This window comes from Giraffa tippelskirchi, chromosome 1, assembly GCF_054371585.1.
Source record: "Giraffa tippelskirchi isolate mGirTip1 chromosome 1, T2T-mGirTip1v1.2.pri, whole genome shotgun sequence".
Taxonomy (NCBI): Eukaryota; Metazoa; Chordata; class Mammalia; order Artiodactyla; family Giraffidae; genus Giraffa; species Giraffa tippelskirchi.
This window is the reverse complement of record NC_137275.1, coordinates 15,902,357-15,924,364: the sequence shown is the minus strand read 5'-3', so window position 1 is coordinate 15,924,364 and position 22,008 is coordinate 15,902,357. Positions and strand designations below refer to the sequence as shown.

Here is a 22,008-nt window from a genome sequence, read left to right as displayed (position 1 = left end):
ATGGGGTTTTCCAGACCTGAGGACTGATAAGAAGTAGGACAGGATCTGCAAAATGAGGTGAGGGGAGACAAGAACTGCTGTGCCCAGCTATGGGATTTCTTTCCGTAGTCAACCTCTGACACTGAAATATCAACTGGGGTCCCCCAAAGTTATATTTGAAAATAGTGTGGTCTTCAGGGTCAGATCCAGATTCATCACCTGCTATGTATTTGTGTAATCTGGGGCAAGCAAGCTATTTATGTTTTTGAGACTCAATTTCCTCATCTGTAACATGAGGATTATATAATAAGATAAAATGAGCATCTACTTTTCAGGGCTGTTGGAAGAATAATAAAAATGTATGTAAAGTCCTTGAAAAATAATAAACACTCAATAAATGGCAGACATTATGACTGAACTTATTCTAAAAATGTCAGCCTTGCCTTTTATATAACTAAATTACCAATTTTGTTAGATAATATCTCCTTTGTCTTTATTTTTCAGCACAAAATAGCTTTTTGACTTTGAGCAATGCCCTTAACCTTTGTATGATTCAGTTTCTTCACACGTGAAATAACAGGGGTAATATCTTGAGGAATGCTCGAGTCCTCCAAGGTCATGGTGCTAATAGCCTGCTATCCATTTTGTTCTTGATCATAATTAAAGCAAGAGGCATATGCATCAATATGCTGCAAAATGCATAATCTAACACAGCACTGCGTCAGCAGCACGGACTGTAGGGTAACATGACCTGCGTTACTACTCATGGTTCTCCTGCTTCATGTAGCTGAATGTTCTGGGCAGGTCAGGCAACTGTTTTATGCCTCATTTTTTTTTTTCCATTTTGTAGATTTTCTTTGTGCAACTTAATTTTCTAACGATATAGAGAAAATCATTTGTCTTCAAATCTCTATTACCTCATCTAACCTACTGGTGCTCTGTTTTCCAAATGTAATAAATAGTCCTAATGAAAGTATTACATTGTTTTACCACAAGCTGGCTAAACACCAACACTTCATTCTCTCACCCCAGTCAGACAAAAATGTTCTAGAATTTCATATTTTCTCTTTTAGTTATAGAGCTATGAAACTGTAACAAATAATTCACTAGTAATTTGAGAAACTGTCACACAAAAATTTGTGTTATTATAATTATTAGCACAGAGGAGAAAGTATGAAGGTAATGTATTTATTAATCAATACCTTCTCAGTATTTACTTGGTGGATTTCCTTTTCATGAATGAATTTTCATGATACGTAGAACGAGTGTAAACCTTTCCATATTCATAAAAGGTTTGGAACCTTTTTAATATTAAGGATCTGTTATAGTGAGCAAGAAAAAAATATTATTCAGGCCATACTTTAAAATTAACAGTAAGGAGGAATTTGGTACTTCACATGGTAAAAGAATCTACCTACAATACAGAGACTCAGGCTCAATCCCTGGGTTGGGAAGAACTCTTGGGGAAGGGAATGGCAACCCACTCCAGTATTGTTGCCTACAGAATTCCATGGACAGAGAAGCCTGGCAGGCTACAGTCCATGGGACAGCAAAGAATCAGATTCTATTAAGCGACTAACACTTTCACTTTATGAATTTGAGCTATAGGGTCACTGGCATCTTCTCTAATTATGAGATCCTTTGATATGTATGTATTTCTTGGAAAGTGATCAGTAATTAAAAATGGCAGCACTTGCAATGATGTCTAGAGTTGTAACTAGTGTGGATCAAAAAGGCTTAGTATTAAGATACTAAATTGCAAATGCTATAAAATATTTTTAATAAAAATTTTTAAATTATGTAAATTTGAAAGCTTCCCTTTTCTTTAGCATATGTTACTGCATTATTCCTCATCCTAGAGGAGAGTTTACCCAGATGTGAGCTCTGGCTGCTGGTGTATATGGTTGATGCATACAGTTGTTGTTGTTCAGTCTCTAAGTCATCTCCAGCTCTTTATGACCCCATGAACTGCAGCATACCAGGCTCCTCTGTCTTATACTATCTCCCAGATATTGCTCAAACTCATGTCCATTGAATCGGTGATGATATCTAACTTTCTCATCCTCTGTCAGCCCCTTCTCTTTTTGCATTCAATCTTTCCCAGGTTTGGGGTTTTTTCCAATGAGTTGGGCTTATGTGAAGAACTGACTCATTGGAAAACACCCTGATGCTGGAAAGATTGGTGGCAGGAAGAGAAGGGGACAACAAAGGATGAGATGATTGGATGGCATCACTGACTCAATGGACATGAGCTTGACCAAGCTCCGGTAATTGGTGATGGACGGGGAAACCTGGCATGCTGCAGTCCATGGGGCCCCAAAGAGTCAGACATGACTAAGTGATTGAACTGAACTGGGCTCTTCACATCAGGTGGCCAAAGTATTGGAGCTTCAATTTCAGCATCAGTCCTTCCAATGAATATTCAGGGTTGATTTTCCTTTAAGATTGACTTACTTCATCTCCTTTCAGTCCAATAAACTCTCAAGAGGCTTCTCCAACACCACAGTTCAAAAGCATCAATTCTTCAGCCCTCAGCTTTCTTTATGGTCCAACTGTCACATCCATGCATGACTACTGGGAATAGCTTTGACTATAAGGAACTTTGTCAGAAAGTGATGTTTCCGCTTTTTAATGTGCTGTCTAGGTTTGTTATAGCTTTCTTTCCAAGAAAGTGTCTTTTAATTTCATGGTTGCAGTCACCATCTCAGTGATTTTGGAGGTAACTGAAAGGTTGTTTGCTGAATCACAAAAAGATGTCGGGATTCTTGGCCTCCAGAGAAGAAGAATTCAATCCGGGGCCAGAGACGAGGCTTGATTGCTCAGAGCTTTTGTGTAATAAAGTTTTGTTAAAGTATAAAGGAGACAGAGAAAGCGTGTGACATAGACATCAGAAGGGGGCAGAAAGAGTACCCCCTTGCTAGTGTTAGCAGTGGAGTTTTATACTCCAAGGTAACAGGATTCAGTTCAGTTCAGTTCAGTCGCTAAGTCGTGTCCAACTCTTTGCGACCCCATGAATTGCAGCATGCCAGGCCTCTCTGTCCATCACCAACTCCCGGAGTCTACCCAAACCCATGTCCATCGAGTCGGTGATGCCATCCAACCATCTCATCCTCTGTCGTCTCCTTCTCCTCCTGCCCCCAATCCTACCCAGCATTAGGGTCTTTTCCAATGAGTCAACTCTTCGCATGTGGTGGCCAAAGTATTGGAGTTTCAGCTTCAACATCAATCCTTCCAATGAACACCCAGGATTGATCTCTTTTAGGATGGATTGATTGGATCTCCTTGAAGTCCAAGGGACTCTCAAAAGTCTTCTCCAACACCACAGTTCAAAAGCATCAATTCTGCGGCGCTCAGCTTTCTTCACCGTCCAACTCTCACATCCATACATGACCACTGGAAAAACCATAGCCTTGACTAGACGGACTTTTGTTGGCAAAGTAATGTCTCTGCTTTTAAATATGCTATCTAGGTTGGTCATAACCTTCCTTCCAAGGAGTAAGCGTCTTTTAATTTCATGGCTGCACTCTCCATCTGCAGTGATTTTGGAGCCCAAAAAACTAAAGTCTGGCACTGTTTCCACTGTTTCCCCATCTATTTCCCATGGAGTGATGGGACCAGATGCCATGATCTTAGTTTTCTGAACGTTGAGCTTTAAGCCAACTTTTTCACTCTCCTCTTTCACTTTCATCAAGAGGCTCTTTAGTTCTTCACTTTCTGCCATAAGGGTGGTGTCATCCGCATATCTGAGGTTATTGATATTTCTCCTGGTAATCTTGATTCCAGCTTGTGTTTCTTCTAGCCCAACGTTTCTCATGATGTACTCTGCATATAAGTTAAATAAGCAGGGTGACAATACACATCCTTGACATACTCCTTTTCCTATTTGGAACCAGTCTGTTGTTCCATGTCCAGTTCTAACTGTTGCTTCCTGACCTGCATACAGGTTTCTCAAGAGACAGGTCAGATGGTCTGGTATTCCCGTCTCTTGAAGAATTTTCCACAGTTTATTGTGATCCCCACAGTCAAAGGCTGTGGCATAGTCAATAAAGCAGAAATAGATGTTTTTCTGGAACTCTCTTGCTTTTTCGATGATCCGGCGGATATTGGCAATTTGATCTCTGGTTCCTCTTCCTTTTCTAAAACCAGCTTGAACATCTGGAAGGTAACATGATTAGCCAAGGTTTAATCCAGAGACTGTCCTTCAGGCAGGATACATTATTGTTATATAATCCTTGTAAAGACAGACCTACTCCCATAATTTACATTTTAAGATAACAGAATTAGCCAGAAAGTTTAATCCAGAGGCTGTCCTCAGGCAGGATACATTATTGTTATGTAATTCTAAGGAATGTAGAGAGAAAAGAAAAAAAGTTTGTCCTTTCTTCCTCCTTGAGAATTCCAGACCCCTCTCTCCTTGGGGACCCCTAGACTTCTTATCAACTGCCTAGGAAATGACTCTCTCATAATTAAGAAAATAAAATCTGTCATTATTTCCACTTTTTCCCCTTCTATTTGCCATGAAGGGATGGGAGCAGATGCCATGGTCTTAGTTTTTTGAATGCTGAGTTTTAAGCCAGCTTTTTCACTCTCCTCTTTCACCCTCATCAAGAGGGTTTTTAGTTCCTCTTCAATTTCTACCACTAGATTAGTACCATATGTATATCTGAGATTGTTACATTTTTCCCAGTAATCTTGACTTCAGCTTGTGATTCATCCAGACCAGCATTTCACATGAGGTATTGTGCATAGAAGTTAAATAAACAGTGTGACAATATACAGCCTTGATGTACTCCTTTTCCAGTTAGGAACCAGTCAGTTGTTCCATGTCTGATTCTAACTGTTGTTTCCTGACCTGCATACAGGTTTCTCAGGAGGCAGGTAAGGTGGTCTGGTATTCTATCTCTTTGAGAAATTTCCACAGTTTGTTGTGATCCAGAGAGTCAAAACTTTAGGGTTGTCAGTGAAGCAGAAGTAGATGATTTTCTGGAGTTCTCTTGCTTTCTCTATGATCCAATGAATGTTGACAATTTGATTTCTGGTTCCTCTGCCTTTTCTAAACCCAGCTTGTACATCTAGAAGTTCTCAGTTCACATACTGTTAAAGCATAACTTGAAGGATTTAGTGCATTACCTTGTTCAGTTCAGTCCAGTTCAGTCCCTCAGTCGTATCCGACCCTTTGCCACCCCATGGACTGCAGCATGCCAGGACTCCCAGTCCATCACCAACTCCCGGAGCTTACCCAAACTCATATCCATTGAGTCGGCCAATGCCATCCAACCATCTCATCCTCTGTCACCCCCTTCTCCTTCTGCCTTCAATCTTTCACAGCATCAGGGTCTTTTCCAGTGAGTCAGTTCTTCGCATCAGATGGCCAAAATATTGGAGTTTCAGCTTTAGCATCAGTACTTCCAACGAATATTCAGGACTGATTTCCTTTTGGATGGACTGGTTGGCTCTCCTTGAAGTCCAAGGGACTCTCAAAAGTCTTCTCCAACACCACAGTTCAAAAGTATCAATTCTTCGGCGCTTAGCTTTCATTATAGTCCAACTCTCACATCCATACATGACTACTGGAAAAAACATAGCCTTGACTAGACGGTCCTTTGTTGGCAAAGTAATGTCTCTGCTTTTTAATATGCTGTCTAGGTTGGTCATAAGTTTCCTTCCAAGTAGTAAATGTCTTTTAGTTTCATGGCTGCAATCACCATCTGCACTGATTTTGGAACCCAAAAACATAAAGTCTGTCACAGTTTCCACTGTTTCCCCATCTATTTCCCATGAAGTGATGGGACCAGATGCCATGATCTTAGTTTCCTGAATGTTGAGTTTTAAGCCAACTTTTTCACTCTCCTCTTTCACTTTCATCAAGAGGCTCTTTAGTTCTTGTTCACTTTCCGCCATAAGGGTGGTGTCATTTGCATATCTGAGGTCATTGATATTTCTCCTGGCAATCTTGATTCTAGCCTGTGCTTCATCGAGCCCAGCATTTCTCATGATGTACTCTGCATATAATTTAAATAATCAGAGTGACAACATACAGCCTTGATGTACTCCTTTCCCTATTTTGAACCAGTCTGTTGTTCCATGTCCAGTTCTAACTTTTGCTTCCTGACCTTCATACATATTTCTCACGAGGCAGGTAAGGTGTTCTGGTATTCCCATCTCTTGAAGAATTTTTCATAGTTTGTTGTGATCCACACCATCAAAGGCTTTGGCGTAGTCAATGAAGCAGAAATAGATGTTTTTCTGGAACTCTCTTGCTTTTTTGATGATCCAATGGATTTGGCAATTTGATCTCTGGTTCCTCTGCCTTTCCTAAATCCAGCTTGAACATCTGGAAGTTCATGGTTCATGTACTGTTGAAGCCTGGCTTGGAGAATTTTGAGCATTACTTTGCTGGCGTGTGAGATGAGTGCAATTGTGCGGTAGTTTGAGCATTCTTTGGCATTGCCTTTCTTTGGGATTGGAATGAAAACTGACCTTTCCCAGTCCTGTGGCCACAGCTGAGTTTTCCATATCTGCTGGCATATTGAGTGCAGCACTTTCAGAGCATCATCTTTCAGGATTTGAAATAGCTCAACTGGAATTCCATCACCTCCACTAGCTTTGTTTGTAGTGATGCTTCCTAAGGCCCACTTGACTTCTCATTCCAGGATGTCTGCCTCTAGGTGAGTGATCACACCATCATGATTATCTGGGTCGTGAAGATCTTTTTTGTACAATTCTTCTGTGTATTCTTGCTACCTCTTCTTAATATCTTCTGCTTCTGTTAGGTCCCTACCATTTCTGTCCTTTATTGAGCCCATCTTGGCATGAAATGTTCCCTTGGTATCTCTAATTTTCTTGAAGAGATCTCTAGTCTTTCCCATTTTGTTGTTTTCCTCTATTTCTTTGCACTGATCGCCAATCTCTGGTTCTAAGTGAATGACCACATCATCATGATTATCGGATAATCATGACCAACCTAGACAGCCAATCTGATTTCCCTATTGACCATCTGGTGATGTCCATGATTGATGCATAGAGAGTCCTAGTCAGAAATCTGAAATTCCCTGTTCACACTGGCTTGACAGGCAAGGATGCTACCTTATTATCAACCATCGCCACTCCTTCTTATATTCATGCTACTTAATCTATACAAGAAAATTTCTAGGTTGCCTTTAGCCTAAATTTTGTTTTTTCTTATTACACTACTTGAGTATTTATCATTTTATTCCACTAATAATTATAGTAAAAGTAGAAAATTTTAATGATGAAGATTTAACCACAACTAAGAGCAAGTATTTACTGATTAAAAAGAAAATCTTCACATCTTTTATTATCACATGAATAAGTTCAAAATCTTCAGGAAGAGCTAGAGAAAAATCAATACATGCATTAACGCAAAATTGATTTTAGCATTTTTTTCAAATATGTTCATATCACTTCTGTGCAAAATATGTATGTCTAGAGAAATAAAAGCTGGTGACATAATTAGTATTTTCTTTTATAGTAATTGTATTTTTAATAATAAGGATCAGCGCTCCAAGTGAGAATTTCTCACCTTTTCAAAAAATAATTTTCATATTTCTTCATAATGTGATTATTGGATAGTAGTAACTATTTAAAATAAACCTGACTGTTCTATCAGATGTCGGTGCAGGGGAGTTTTAAGTTTGAAAGCAGTATCTTGAACTTAAGATTATTTTCTATGGCATCTATTAAGTTCCAAAAAACTAATTCACACTTTCTTCAGAATCTAGATAAAACTAACAGAAAATTTGGAACTTGAAACTGATTTTTCCTCCAGCCAAAAATATCTTCGTTTACCTTAAGAAAACTATCCCCAGCCCTAACAATAAAACCTATGATCTTTAAAATGTCAGAGAGTCTCACATGGAGACATGTAACTCCCATTCCCTTCCCCTGACTTCCTGTAGTGTTTTTTCCCTTCAGGAGATTTGTTTCTATTAGCTATTTGCAGTCATCCCAATGTCACTTCATAGAGCCTCTTGCTTTCATAATTTATCAGTACAGCCAGTCCTATTACAGCCAATAAAACACCTGATGTAAGGCTGGATTCTCACAAGGGTCCAAGAGAAAGTAAAGGAAAATAACATCAATTATTTCCCTGGTGGCTCAAAGAGTAAAGAATCCTTCTGCAATGGGGGAGACCTGGGTTTGATCCCTGGGTTGGGAAGATCCTTGGAGGAGGGCATGGCAACCCACTCCAGTATTCTTGCCTGGAGAATCCCCATGGAAAAGGAGCCTGGTGGGCTACAGTCCATGGGGTCACAGAGAGTCAAACACAACTGAGCAACTAAGCACACACACACATGGTTTTGTGCCATGAAACACCTGTTCTCCACGGAGACTGGACTTCAGTTCCACCACGGTCCCTTTTCTGCCTCAAAGTAGATGGCTCTCTCTTATGACCTGTCAGTCAGCTGACTTGCTAGACATTTTCCACATTCCTCTCAACTTAGACCTTAGTCAGAATGCCAGAAAAAGCTGCTTTGTCTACTCTTTGAGAGCCGCCTTCTTGCTTTATTTTTAGTACAACTACCTCATATCAAGATGAGTTAATCAGAAATAGCCATGGTCGGTCTTCACTGCAAAGTCCATGACAGAATAGTAATCACCTCGGTATACCTTGGACTTTCCTGGTGGCTCAGATGGTCAAGAATCTGCCTGCAATGCAGGAGACCTGGGTTCGATCCCTAGGTCAGGGAGATCCTCTGGAGAAGGAAATGGATACGCTTCTCCACTAATCTTGCCTGGAGAATTCCATGGACAGAGGAGCCTGGTGGGGTTGCAAAGAGTTGGACATGACTGAGCAATGGACGCTTTCACTCTGGTACACCTCAATGAGCCCAACATTCACACAGGAGGAGAGGACAGGAGCAACAGGGAATGAGTCTGTTTAGATTTCTCAATAAACCGCCTCTTTTTGACCATCTGAGGCAGTGGATCTGTAACAATAGGGAAAAAAGACCTAACTACTTGAGTAAAAATCATGAGACAAAACTTCATAGTAAAGTAGAAATAACGACCAAATGAAGAATCCCACACTGTTTCCTATGCCAGAGTCAAATGCTCAGTATTTATGGGACTTTGAGCAAGAGACTTTTTATTTGAAGGTGTCAGTGTCCTCAGTTGTAAAATTCCTACAGTCTTTTTCATATCTATGATTCATGGTCAATTCCTTAAAGTGAAAGATACCTAAATAGTAAAGCAGATCTTGCTTGATAGGTGTCCATTATATCCTTAAGAGAGAAGTAGGTGGATGGAAGTTAGAAGTCATCATAGAATGTAGGTGTGAAAATTTATTGAATCATTTATTTGATAAGTAATAAGTAACAATTTAGAGTTTTTGCACATAATTCATTTTATTGGAATTAAGAGTTTCACATATTATCATATGATTAACACCAAGTATAAATAGTACAGTGAAAATAATCCTTTTAATGTAGAGACTTTTCTGAGATATTTAATACAAAATCATGGCCCTGTACCCCAGATCCTGGTTCTAGGTTGAGATCTGTCCCAGCTGGCTAGTTTCTTTGCTTAAATTCTTAGCATGATTTGTGTTTGACATTCCCATTATCTTGGCTGTTAAAATCCAAGTGCCTATATCCATCCCTCCTTGATTTAGACCTAAGAAAATGTTGAATTATTGACCACTTGATGAATGATATTGATATTATGACAAGAGTGGTATTGATTTCCTAAGCTACATTTTCCTTATCAGTAAAATGGACATGATTATATGCATTAAGTCTTTACTCTGTAATTAGTTTCTTTTTCTCAGAAACACGACGAAGGAGGCAAAGCGTGAACTTCTGGTGTCATGCGGGCTCTTTTCATTTTCTTGTTCATTTTAGCCTAATTCCATGCTTGTGCTTAGTTGCTCAGTCATGGTGTCTGACTCTTCCCAACCCCATGGATTGTAGCCCACCAGGCTCCTCTGTCCATGGGATTTTTTTCCAGGCAAGAATACTGGACTGGGTTGCCATTTCCTTCTCTAGGAGTTAGCCTAATTGGGTTGCTATGTAAATCAGAAAAAGAGACATTCAAGACCACCACAAAGTTGATTGGGTTTATCATCAAAAGAGCCTCACTTAGATGTCAGCAGATCCCTTTTTCTTTCTAATATTATTAACCTTAGCATTGATAACTTTGTGAGACAGTGAAAACTAGTTTTAGGTAATTTATAACTTTTCATTAGAGAGAAATAGGACTCCTGTTTTAGGTTTCTTCCCTATGCTGAGTCCTCTTCCTCCTCCAAGAAATCTTTCTTTTGTTTGTTTTCTTCTCTCCAGCTGGTTAACATTTACTGATCCCCTGTTGAGGGAGAGGTGTTTATTGCCTCCACTATTGCCTGTGCCTACTTGCTCATCCTCATCTTCCCCTCTCTTTCAAAATGTCACAATAGCCTCGTCACGACAGATTGTTTGTTGCTATAAAGATTCCTTTTTTGTTGTTGTTTTAATGGGAGATGTCAGGGGACATGTGAAGGGTAGTAGTTATCAGAAGAAATATTTTGACAACCGCCATTTAGCCAGATTGAAAAGCTTATGGAAATGGAAATGCTTATGACTTCAGTTTGTCTGCATCGTTTATCTTTTGCTTTATGAATGACTGTTGGTATGAACTGAAAGGTTTGTAATAGACCTTTATATTGTGTTATTATTTATAGTTGCCTAGCAGTAAAAGCCACGGAGCTCATTTTAAAATCAATAAAAATCCAATACCAAATTCATAAAATTAAGTCCAGATTAACATCTGATGGGAACTCCTTAGATTCTCAGTTTACATGACATCTCAGCATCCATTGTCTGATTGGAATATCATTAGACAGGTAAGGAAACTGAGACCTGGAGAGGGAAAGTGATGTGCCCAGGTTTTCAGTCAACAAGCAGCAGAGTTCCCTGCCTCCCATTCCAGTTCTCTTTCTACCAGACAAGGACACCTCTCCATTTGCTGCTAATTCTTGGTGGTGCTAAGATTCTCCTTATTTCTCTATTTTCCCTTGTCAAAATTTGCAATGGTGGAGACAAGAAAAGTGAATAAGGAAAAAGATATCCGTGCAAAATTATACCAGTGTTAAACCTTCTGTTTTATATACTTCTAATGTGTTTTATTGTAGGCTAATAGGATGAAACTCCTGTCTCATGTTTGAGTATAATTCCTTAAAAATGCTCTATTGATATAGTTGGATAAGTTCAACTTAATAAAGCAAATTTACATATGACTAACAAATTTGTTTTCACTGCTATAATGTACTGTATTGTTTCTAGATTAAATAATATGGAAATTATGTGAACATATTGAATGAGTATCAAGATACAATTTTAAAGCAACTATTAAAATATAAAATGTGAATAAATTTAAATATGCCTCTTACTGTGAATAAGTGATTGATGAATTGCAGCATGGAAACAATGGCTGTTCTCTTCCGTCATTAATTTTAATGATATTTTTCATATTGCATGATGTGCTCTGAGACCTTCAAAGGATCCACACATGGAATTTATCAAATAAAAATTGCAGTGGTTTCTTTGGGTGACATGGATGTATGGTAACCAGAATGTAGAAGAAGTCACTTAGAACTTATCCTCACGTATAAATGAAACAGGGGATCAGCACCAGCTTGTATCTAATGTTTTATTGGGATAAATGTCTGTCCTTGTTCTATGGATAAAAATAAGCCTGGTTACAAAATTTGTACAAACAACTTGAACCATCAGAACACAAAAAATTGGTATATGGATTAAAGTATCCAAAATAATTTATAAAAAAAATACTTGTAAATGTGCTTATTCACTCACATTCTGTCTCCAAAAGAGGTACTTTAAAATTAATATATGCTAATTTTTTGCCATCAGAAGAAAGCTCCCAATTAGATTAAACTTTTTAACGTAATGATCCTTTTTCCTAGAAATTCATTCTAAGGCTTTGAAAAAAGAAATCTACAGAAAAACAAAAATATTCCTAGTGGTAGAGTAGTGTAATTTATTAAAAAAGAAAAAAAAACCCACTGAAAACTAAGTTTATGCCTCCAAATAGAGTAACATACAAATACGCTGTATTATACCATGCAAAAGAATATTATTCAAACATTGAAAATAGCAAACAAAATAATAATTTTATTTATATATTTTACAATTTGAAAAGTGTTTTGCTTTTTTTTTTTTTTGCAGTATCTCATTTGATGATTCTTGATACAAGGAAAATGCTTATAAAATATTCAAAGTGAAATAGTATTTAAAAATTTATGGATGAACTATGACAATAACCACATAAAACACTACACATGGACAAAGATTGGAATGTGTGTGTGTGCATTATGTAGACAGATAGTGAATAAATAGATACACACACACAGTGTATAGTTGAGGGAGCTATATATATCATTTTCTTTAATACTAAGATATTTAATTTAAACAAAAACTTGTTCTAAATTTTAAACAGAAGACAAAATGGGATCATTCCTCTTGAATAGATTAAACTAAAAAATATTGTCTTTTTTCATGATAGAATAGAATCCATAAAACAGATCTTTTACTGTAATTTCTATATGAATGAATAAATCATGTGTTTCTCAAATTTTTAGCAAACCAAGATGAAATTTAACCCATGATGTTAGCTCATTACATAAATATATAATTTAGGTGTATTCAAACTTTATTCAGCTTCCAAAAATAACTCTGAAATTCTAACAGTAGCCCAACTAAAGAGTAGGAATAATGCAAACACACACGTTTGTTTAGTCACAGTCCAAACAATGATATAAATAAGTAGAAGAATTTACTGTTTTCCTTAAAGTCTGTTGGAGATTGTTGTTTTGTGAATATCACACTTTTATGTTTTGATCCTCTAGCTCAGTAATCTCTGAAGAGCGTAGTGTGCTCTCAGTTTTATTTGTGTTGACTTTTTGTTTAAAGAGCAAAATTCATCCCCTTGAAATACAACCCTGCTTAGCTAATGAACCTGTTTCTCCTTATGAACATGTTAGAAAAATAGTATTCAATTTAAAAAGGAAAACATATGGCTATGACTTAACTATGAAAATTAAAATGCTCAGTGTGCATGAATTTGGTCTTTCTATTTCAGGTCCTCAATGAGTCTGCCACTTAATTAACAGGCTGATGTTTGTTTATTTTCTTGTAATCCTGGGTTCTCTACCAGCTGGTTCCTAGTTAGGTCAGAAGATATACACAAACAAAAGTGCAAGTAAGGCCCAAGTTACTTCAGCAATGCAGTCTCTCCCTTGGGCACCCTGCTTGCTGCTGCTGACAAGTGCTCAGTCATGTCCAACTCTTTGCAACTCCATGGACTGTAGTTCACCAGGCTCCTCTGTCCATGGGATTTTTACAGGCAAGAAAACTGGAGTGTGTTGAGGCACCCTGGTTAAATTTATATTGACTTTACATAATAGAGCTCTGTAAAATATGCACTAAAGCAAGCTCTTTTTTTAGAAGACAATAGATTTTCTTGATTGTATATACTGTTAGTTCATCATTCCCCTTTTAGGAATAAGTAGGGGTTCTCTACTTATACTTTGCAAACAGAGGTCCGTATAGTCAAAGCTATGGTTTTTCAAATGGTCATGAATGGATGTGAGAGTTGGACTGTAAAGAATGCTGAGCACTGAAGGATTGATGCTTTTGAACCGTGGTGTTGGTGAAGACTCTTGAGGGTCCCTTGGACTCCAAGGAGATCAAACCAGTCTTTCCTAAAGGAAATCAATCCTGAATATTCATTGGAAGGACTGATGCTGAAGCCAAAGCTCCAATAATTTGGCCACCTGATATGAAGAACTGACTCATTTGAAAAGACCCTGATGCTGGGAAAGATTGAAGGCAGGAGGAGAAGGGGACAGAGGGTGAGATGTTTGGATGGCATCACTGACTCAATGGACATGAGTTTGAGCAAGCTTTGGGAGATGGTGAAGGACAGGGAAGCCTGGCATGCTGCAGTCCGTGGGGTTACAAAGAGTTGGACATGACTGAGCAACTGAACAGCAGAGGGGTTCCCTGGTGGCTCAGATGGTAAAGAATCCACCTGCATTGAAGGAGACCTGGGTTCGATCCTTGGATTGGGAAGATCCCCTGGAGGGCAGGGCAACCCACTCCAGTATTCTTTCCTGGAGAACCCCCATGGACAGAAGAGCCTGGCAGGTACAATCCATGGGGTTGCAAAGAGTCAGACATGACTCAGTGACTGAGCACAGCACAGTTATTCCAAAACTCTGATCATTTTTCACCAGTAAGATGTGCACCATGTTCCTTCTCTTTGTATGTACACAGATACCCTTAATACAGTTGGTAAGAGAAATGATAATAACAGGTATAATGACTGAACATTTCCACTTGCAGAGATTATAAACATGGGTGAGTTAGTTCTGAAATGTTTTTTTCAAAAATGATTCCCAAATATTATGATCTAGAGTTATTGGTTTCTTTTTTTCGTCTTTTTTCCATCTTCCTTTCTTTTTACTATATGGTAGTAACGATCATTGCAGAATATTTAGAAAATAGAAAAAAGATCAAAAATAAAATTGTTCCTGTTGTCTCATTGCTATTAATGTTGCTGTTTAGTCGATAAGTCATGTCCAACTCTTTGCAACCCCATGAACTGTAGCCCGCCCGGTTCCTCTGTCCATGGGATTCTCTAGGCAAGAATACTGGAGTTAGTTGCCATTTCCTTATCCAGGGGATCTTCCTGACCCAGGGATCGAACCCAAGTCTCCTGCACTGGCAGATGAATTCTTTACCACTGAGCCACCTTGGAAGACCCTCCATGTATAGAGCAACCTGGTGAGCTAGAGTCCATGGGTCCCAAAGAGTTGGACATGACTGAGTGACTAACAATTTCACTTTCAAGGGACATTGACACTGATGTTTTGAAGGTTTTACCCTCAAGGACCTACTTAGTAGAAAACAGAAGTACCCAGGTCCCAAAGGGTCCCAGGCTTCCAAAAGGAGCCCTTACTGAAGGATGTTGGTGGAACAGCATCTGAGGCTATAATCACCTACTCCAGGTTGCCAGGTGACTGAAAGCTTTTCCTCTGACCACCTGACTATAATGGCCTGTCACACTGTACGTGGGTGACAATTATATTGCAAGACTGTATTTTTATGAAAATTTCAAATACCTCCAATGCTCCTGATTGCACATTTTAAAGTGACTTTAAATACCCAGAAATTCCTTTCCCTGTGTTCACAAAATGATAATCTTCAGAATTTTTTCCCTCCTAATTTATACTCCTAAGTGTTTTTTTCTAAAACCACTTGAACGTATTTAGGAAAACTTTCAGTAAAATCAGGATAGTGATTATTTACAGCATAGAGAAGAGAGACATGAATAGAAACATAATTTTGCCTTCAGGAGAAAAATGTCTTCAGTACAAAACAAAATTATGTTTCAAGATACAGTAAATTTTTACTACTCAGGAAGTGTTCAGTTTCAGGATTTTACTGTATACACATTAAGAGACCTGACATATGTATCTTTAAACATCTACATAAAATGACTGACAATCTAAAAGCTTACACATTTCAGATTACTTTAAATTTTTCCCTAAATGACCTTCAATGTTTTAACAATATTTGCTCTCCATCGCTAATAATAGTTATTATCATGTGGAGTTGTTTCTAAGGCCCAAGTAAAGGAATTAAATTGAAGGGAGTGGCAGGGAAAAATGTGTTAGAAAAATAGTTTTTCTCATTAGGTTACAAACTAGAAACAACCAAATTCTACTCATCTAGGAACCCAGTTCCACCCTAATGGAAAGATTATAAGGATTGCAGGCCAGACCTCCTTTAATATCTGTGTGAAGTTAAATACTGCCAGTAGGGCATATCAGGAAGGTGTCATCATTAGGAAAGGAAGCAAGAACCAAGCAGAAAACCAAACCATCTTATCTGCTTTTTTACCCATTGCAAATATTGGCCCATGCTTCCAAATGCTTTCTTTATACACTTAAACTTTAATACAAGTTTCTTTTCATTTGTTGTTGTTGTTATTTAGTTGCTCAGTCATGTTTGACTCTTTTGACCCCATGGAATGCAGCATGCCAGTCTTCCCTGTCCTTCACCATCTCCAGGAGTTTGCTCAGACTCACGCTTATTGAGTCAGTGATGCCATCCAAACATCTCATCCTGTTTTATCCCCTTCTCCTCCTGCCTTCAATCTTTCCCAGCAGCAGAGTATTTTCTAATGAGTTGGCTCTTTGCCTCAGGTGGCCAAAGTATTGAAGCTTCAGCATCAGCATCAGTTCTTCCAACAAATGTTCAAGGTTGATTTCCTTTAGGATTGACTGGTTTGATCTCTCAGACCAAGGGACTCTCAAGTCTTCCCCAGCACCACAGTTTGAAAGCATCAATTCTTTGGCACTCAGCCTTTTTTATGGTATTACATGATTTGAAATCAGGGTCTCGAAATGAAGTTTCTGAGACAGAGAAAGAGAGGATGCAATGTGCTCTTCTGTATTTTCTTCTGTGAAATTATACTCAAGAAAACACTAGCTGAAGTGTTTGAAAAACCAAATGCTTTAATAGGACAGTATAACAATTGGCAGAAAATGCCAGAAATGATGTTTCCTTTTTCATTCTTTTTGATTTGAGAGATAATTGAAAACTTTGCCAGTAGATTTTTATTTCGTTGAAAGATCACTGCAGTAGTTTCTAAATTTAAAAAAAAATAATAATAATTCTGACATGGTTATGTTTTTATCCTTTCTTCAGAAATAAAATGAGTTTGGGAATAAGAGAAAGCAGCTTTTCCACTTTGCTGTATGGTGGTTTTGTCGGTAAAGAATCTGCCTGCAAGGCAGGAGACCCATGTTCAGTCCCTGGGATGGGAAGCTACCCCAGAGAAGAAAATGGCAACTCACTCCAGGATTCTTGCCAGGAAAATCCCATGGACAGAGGAGTCTGGCAGGCTACAATCCATGGGTCGCAAGAATCGAACAATACTTTAGCGACTAAACCACCACCACCATATATGTCATCATTGGCTTCTTTATAGAGTAACTTTTTTTTACTTGCTCTTTAGTTAACTATGGTGCCATAGAACAAGAGGGTTGTAGTAAATGTCAAAATGTGTATTCTGAGCAAAAATAGCAATGAAATGAATGCCAAATAGCTGAAGGCCTTTTACCTTATTTTATGTGGGCTGATTGGCTATTCAGGATGATGTTAGTGCTTTTGGGTTTTTATTCAGTATTTAACCTGAAAAAATATTAAAGTTCCTGTTTTTATTCTTTTTCTCTGCTATTTATTTTGACTTATTACTAGTTTAATCAGTGGCTCAGTTATGTTTATCTCTTTAAAGAAAATATCTGCAACACACTGATTCTAGCTCCAAGATTTTGAAATTTAGTTTTCTTTTTAAGGCTAGATTTGGCAAGGATGAAGAGACTGGTTTTATGAAGTGATGTTGGATGGTGCAGTTTGCAGATGAGAGTATTAAAAGCAGAGGCAAAGTATCATCAGCCAGTGGCATTCTCAGAGAAGATTGTAAAAATATGGGAAAGGGAGATTGAAGGCACGAACAATTAGCCTGTGTGAAGGATTTGGTGTGAATTGCCCTGCTGGCTCGCAGATATAATTTCAAGGTTTCTCTTTCAGCTGGCAGTGCCACTTAAAATGAGGAGAGCAGAAATACATACCATGCAGGGCTGCATTTCAGGCTCTGCTTCTAGCAGTCCAATAAAACTAGTAGAAAGAACCTGGTGTTTTGTTAACATCCTCAGACTCAGGGAACTGAAAATTGTGACTCTGATACAGTACTGCAAACTGTAGTTGAAAAAAATGCCTTGTCTGCTACATTTAAGGGTAAGAGATTGCCTTGCTCCCTTGTGGGCATTTCTAAGGATCTTGTAATTTAAGCAAATTAAAATAAAACAATGCTCATGAAAAACGGAGTGGTAGTCTACTATATAGAAACACCTGTAAACTCACATCTTTGGAATACACTGCATAGCATATATGCATACACATGCATCTATGCACATGTGCTCAGTTGCTCAGTCATGTCTGACTCTGCAACCCCATGGGGCTATAGCCCGCCAGGCTCCTCTGTCCATGGAATTCTCCAGGTAAGAATACTGGAATGGGGTTGCCATTTCCTTCTCCAGAGGATCTTCCCACACATATATCTTCCCAACAAAAGATGGCAGGGATCAAACCCACATCTGCACTGGCAGGCAGATTCTTTACCAACTGCAACTGGGAACCCTTCTTAAGGCACTGTGGTGACCTAAATGGGAAGGAAGTCCGAACGGGAGAGGATGTGTGTATATGTATGGCTGATTCATTTTGCTGTACAGTAGAAACTAACACACTATTGTAAAACTACTGTACACCAATAAAAATTAGTTTAAATAACCACATATTCTGTTCCTCTCTGTAAAAAATAAATAGACATTCATCTTCAGCTTGAAGACAGGCCAGATCCATTAAAAAAAAATTATAGACACATATTAACAAAAACTATTATTATTTTTTGTCTGTATCCTCCATCAACTTCCTTGTTAAAAAAAATTTTTTTTCTAAACATTTCTGTGCTCTTTATAAAAGCTAACTTGCCTGGCAGATACTCTCAAGGTTTTGTGATAATTGCATTCTTGTCTTCTCTACTCCCTCTATTTATAAAGCACATTTTATTTCTGTTCTTCTTTTGAGAAAGTTATAAATCAACAGATTTCCTCCAAGTTCAAGGCCAGGCAGACCATGATTATAGTTCAAGCCCCACCACTCACCAGTAACAGTGTGCAGGCAAATTATTCTCATTGATAAAATGGGATAGAATGGCATCATCCACTCAATGGACTTGAGTTTAAGCAAACTCTGGGAGATAATGAAGGACAGGGAAGCCTGGCTTTCTGCAGTCCATGGGGTCACAAAGAATCGGACACAACTGATCGATTGAACAACAGCAATACAGTGGGAATAACACCAATTACCTCATAGCATCTACGAGGATTAACTGAGATAACATTTGTGAAGCCCCCAGCCCTGTGTGTCTTAGGAGACATGTGTTCATAGGTTAACTCCTTTCCTGTTTCCCATTGGTCTCCTTCCTTTACCCTCCCTCAACCTAATCTCCAAATAATGCATACATAAATGTAGGAACATTAGCATGAATGGCTTGATGCATTTGTTACTGAATTAACTCAGCAGTGAACTTGGCATTCTCTCCCCAAACTTTCCCCTTCATTAATCCTCCTGGGCAACATCCTTAAATACAGTCTTACTCCTAGACACCAGAAACCGTGAAACCAGTCATGCTCGAGAGCATTTTCTACCAGGCTTTCAGCTGGTCTCATTTGTCCTGAAAGACCAGACAGAGCTTATGTTGTTCATAATGGCCTGACTCTGGCCATGTGGTCACTGCCGTCAAGATCTGCCACCAGGAGGACAGCAGTTCAGTAAAATCTTGGACTCTATTTATAGCCCACTTGAAACAAACACTCTCCCATGAAGCCTGAGGAGTCCTCCTTGAGTACACAAAAGTAATTCACTAGTCCCAGTACCAAACTAGGGCAACAGAAGGGTGGAAAATGCAATAAGTACACTTTTTTTTTCTAGCCCGCTACAGTTTATAAAGCATTTGCTCCTATGTACTGTCTCATTTCATCCTCATATTGACCCAGCGGGGAGCCAGAGCAGACGTTGGCAGTAAATCCCCATTTTATAGATTATAAACCCGATGTTTAGGAGGTTAGATGAGTTGCTCATGTTACATGGTTGGAGAAGGAGGGGAGAGGAAAGTGGTTAAAGAGTAAGAATAATTTCCTGTTAATGCGATCAATCTAATCTTCAGTGAATAATGGCTTACCTGTAAGAATAAAAAAGAAAACACAACAAAGAGAAATATGTTTAATGTTTTGGCAAGCTTAGAAACTGTTTCTTCTCCACTTTGGATGGGAAAACCAAAATAGGATAAATAAAAGCCTGCTGTATAGGGCAGGGAGCTTAGCTCAGTTGGTGTTCTATGATGACCTAGGTGGGTGGGATGGGGTGGGGTGGGGTGGGATGGGGTGGATGTGAGGGTGGGCCACAAGTGAGGGGATATATATATATATATACACACACATATACCTGCTTCACTTGGTTATACAACACTATAAACAACTGTACCCCAATTTAAAAACAAACCTAGACAGACTTTACAGGGAAACATTTATAAGCATGTTTGTATCTGCCTAGCACATCTACATGCAAAATGATTATATTTTAGGCCAGAAACGCCTTTCTGAAATCTCTCCAAATTAAAATGTGCATCAGTCAAGACTAATCTTGAAAAAGATGGCAGGAAATTTTATGAGAAGTTTTAGTTGATTTTGCCAGTCATCTCTGAAATAGACACATCTTTACTGTCTTTTTAATATGGGGGATTTGCATAATTCAAATATGTGTCCCCAGAGCAAGACTTTGCTAATGTGAATTAGTTTATGGATCAAAAATGATTTTATTCTGAAAAGAATTATTTTATTTTGATTTTGGCAAGTACTTTAATTTTCTAAGATCTTTCTTTAAGCTGTGTTACCGCAAAGAGTCGGACATGACTTAGTGACTGAGCAAAAAGCACATGAAAAAGACGTACAAAAAACTTTTTGGCTTGAAAAGAATGTCTGATCTATTAGAATAGCTACAGTGAAGTCCGTGTGTATGTGTGCATGTGTATGTGTGTGTGTGTGTGTGATAAAGAGAGAGAAGGCGGGAGAGAGAGATTATTCAAGAGTGCCTCTGGCTTAGCAGATTGGCACTGAGCCATTCGGGGCTTCTCAGATTTACTGCTTCTCTGACTATTGTTGCAGCTCTGATTTACGGAGTTCAAAATCTCTTGAAAAGCAAGGTGTCTTAAGTTTACAGTATTTCCTTGATGGTCCCTCCCTTTCCCCTGTTCATTCCTTTTGCCCCCCGTTCACCTTGCAATGACCTTGCACGACTCAGCATTTTTACCTGAGCTCAGTAGCTGGGGAACCTGCTAGTGCTGGGGCAAGGGCAGCGGTTGGTTTCCATTCCTGCGTGATGGAGTCATGGGAGAAACCGTCGGGAACCAACAGAGAGTAGGACCCCAGCGGCAGCAGGGCTGAACTGTGCTTAAGCGGCTCAGGACAGAGCAGCTGGCTCCCTCTCCCTGCCTGCAAGCACAGCCTGCGTTTGTCACTGACCACTGAAGTGTCTGTTTGTGCAAGGTGAGAGCTGGGTGCTTTCTTATTACTTTGGAGGCAACTTACCAGGTATTGCTGTCAACTGTGTTTGCTCATTTGGGGATGTTTCTGTCAGTGCAAATTCAGGACCTAGACTGTGTGTGGTTTTATTTATTGTTTTGTCGTGATTCATTCCGTGCTGCACGGTGCCCAAATTATGGCAACAGATTGGACGAACTGCTGTTCTTACCATGCAGTGTGATCAGTTTGGTGCCGTATGCTTGGATTCTTTCATTGATCGCTGCTGCCAAATGATTGAGCTGTTCATAGACGGGATTCCAGCACTGATTTGAAAGTGAAAACTGCTTCCGATAGAAATCTGGATTGCTGTTTTTTGGAGTACCTGCTGGGGTGTATTATTTGCTTATGCTTTAATACGTGAAACTTTGGAGAGAGCAGAATGCCTTAGGGTCTGTTCTGGTGATAAAAGTAACATGGGAGTTTTCTGTGTTTTTGCTTGTGGAAATGAAAACTTATGCTTGGCCAATGGTGTGTGTGTGGTGGTGGGAGGGTATAATTAAAAAAAAAAGAAACTGAGAATCAAAAGAAAAACAAATTTTACTTAGCTATATTTTGATGTACTTATTAATTTAATCAGCTCCTGAAGCTTTTGTTATCAGCATATTTTAAATTGTGGAACTTTGCATTTGGTGTGCACAAGGACGATACAACTGCAGTGTTTGTTTGTGAAGGCATGTGGGGTCATGGAGTATGTGCTTGCTAGGAATAAAACAGGAATCCAAAATGTACCCTTGACTAAGCTGACAGGCCTTAGTACTGCACCAGTTTTGTGTATTAGCTACTTAACGGACTTATGCAAAATG

General features: G+C 38.8%; 1 protein-coding gene across 4 annotated transcripts in view; it reads left to right on the top strand.

Moving 5' to 3' along the window:
• Nucleotides 1-22,008, top strand: part of ARHGAP24 (Rho GTPase activating protein 24) — a 556,594-nt gene that overhangs the window by 366,646 nt on the left and 167,940 nt on the right. The window contains exon 1 of one of the 4 annotated variants that reach the window (XM_081497531.1): nt 20,666-21,169. The exons of 2 other annotated variants lie outside the window; for them this stretch is intronic. The gene's annotated coding sequence lies outside the window, so the exon portion shown is untranslated. Of the gene's footprint in view, nt 1-20,665; nt 21,215-22,008 lie in introns of those variants that run through there. One more of the 4 variants, XM_081497714.1, reaches the window with a different exon arrangement.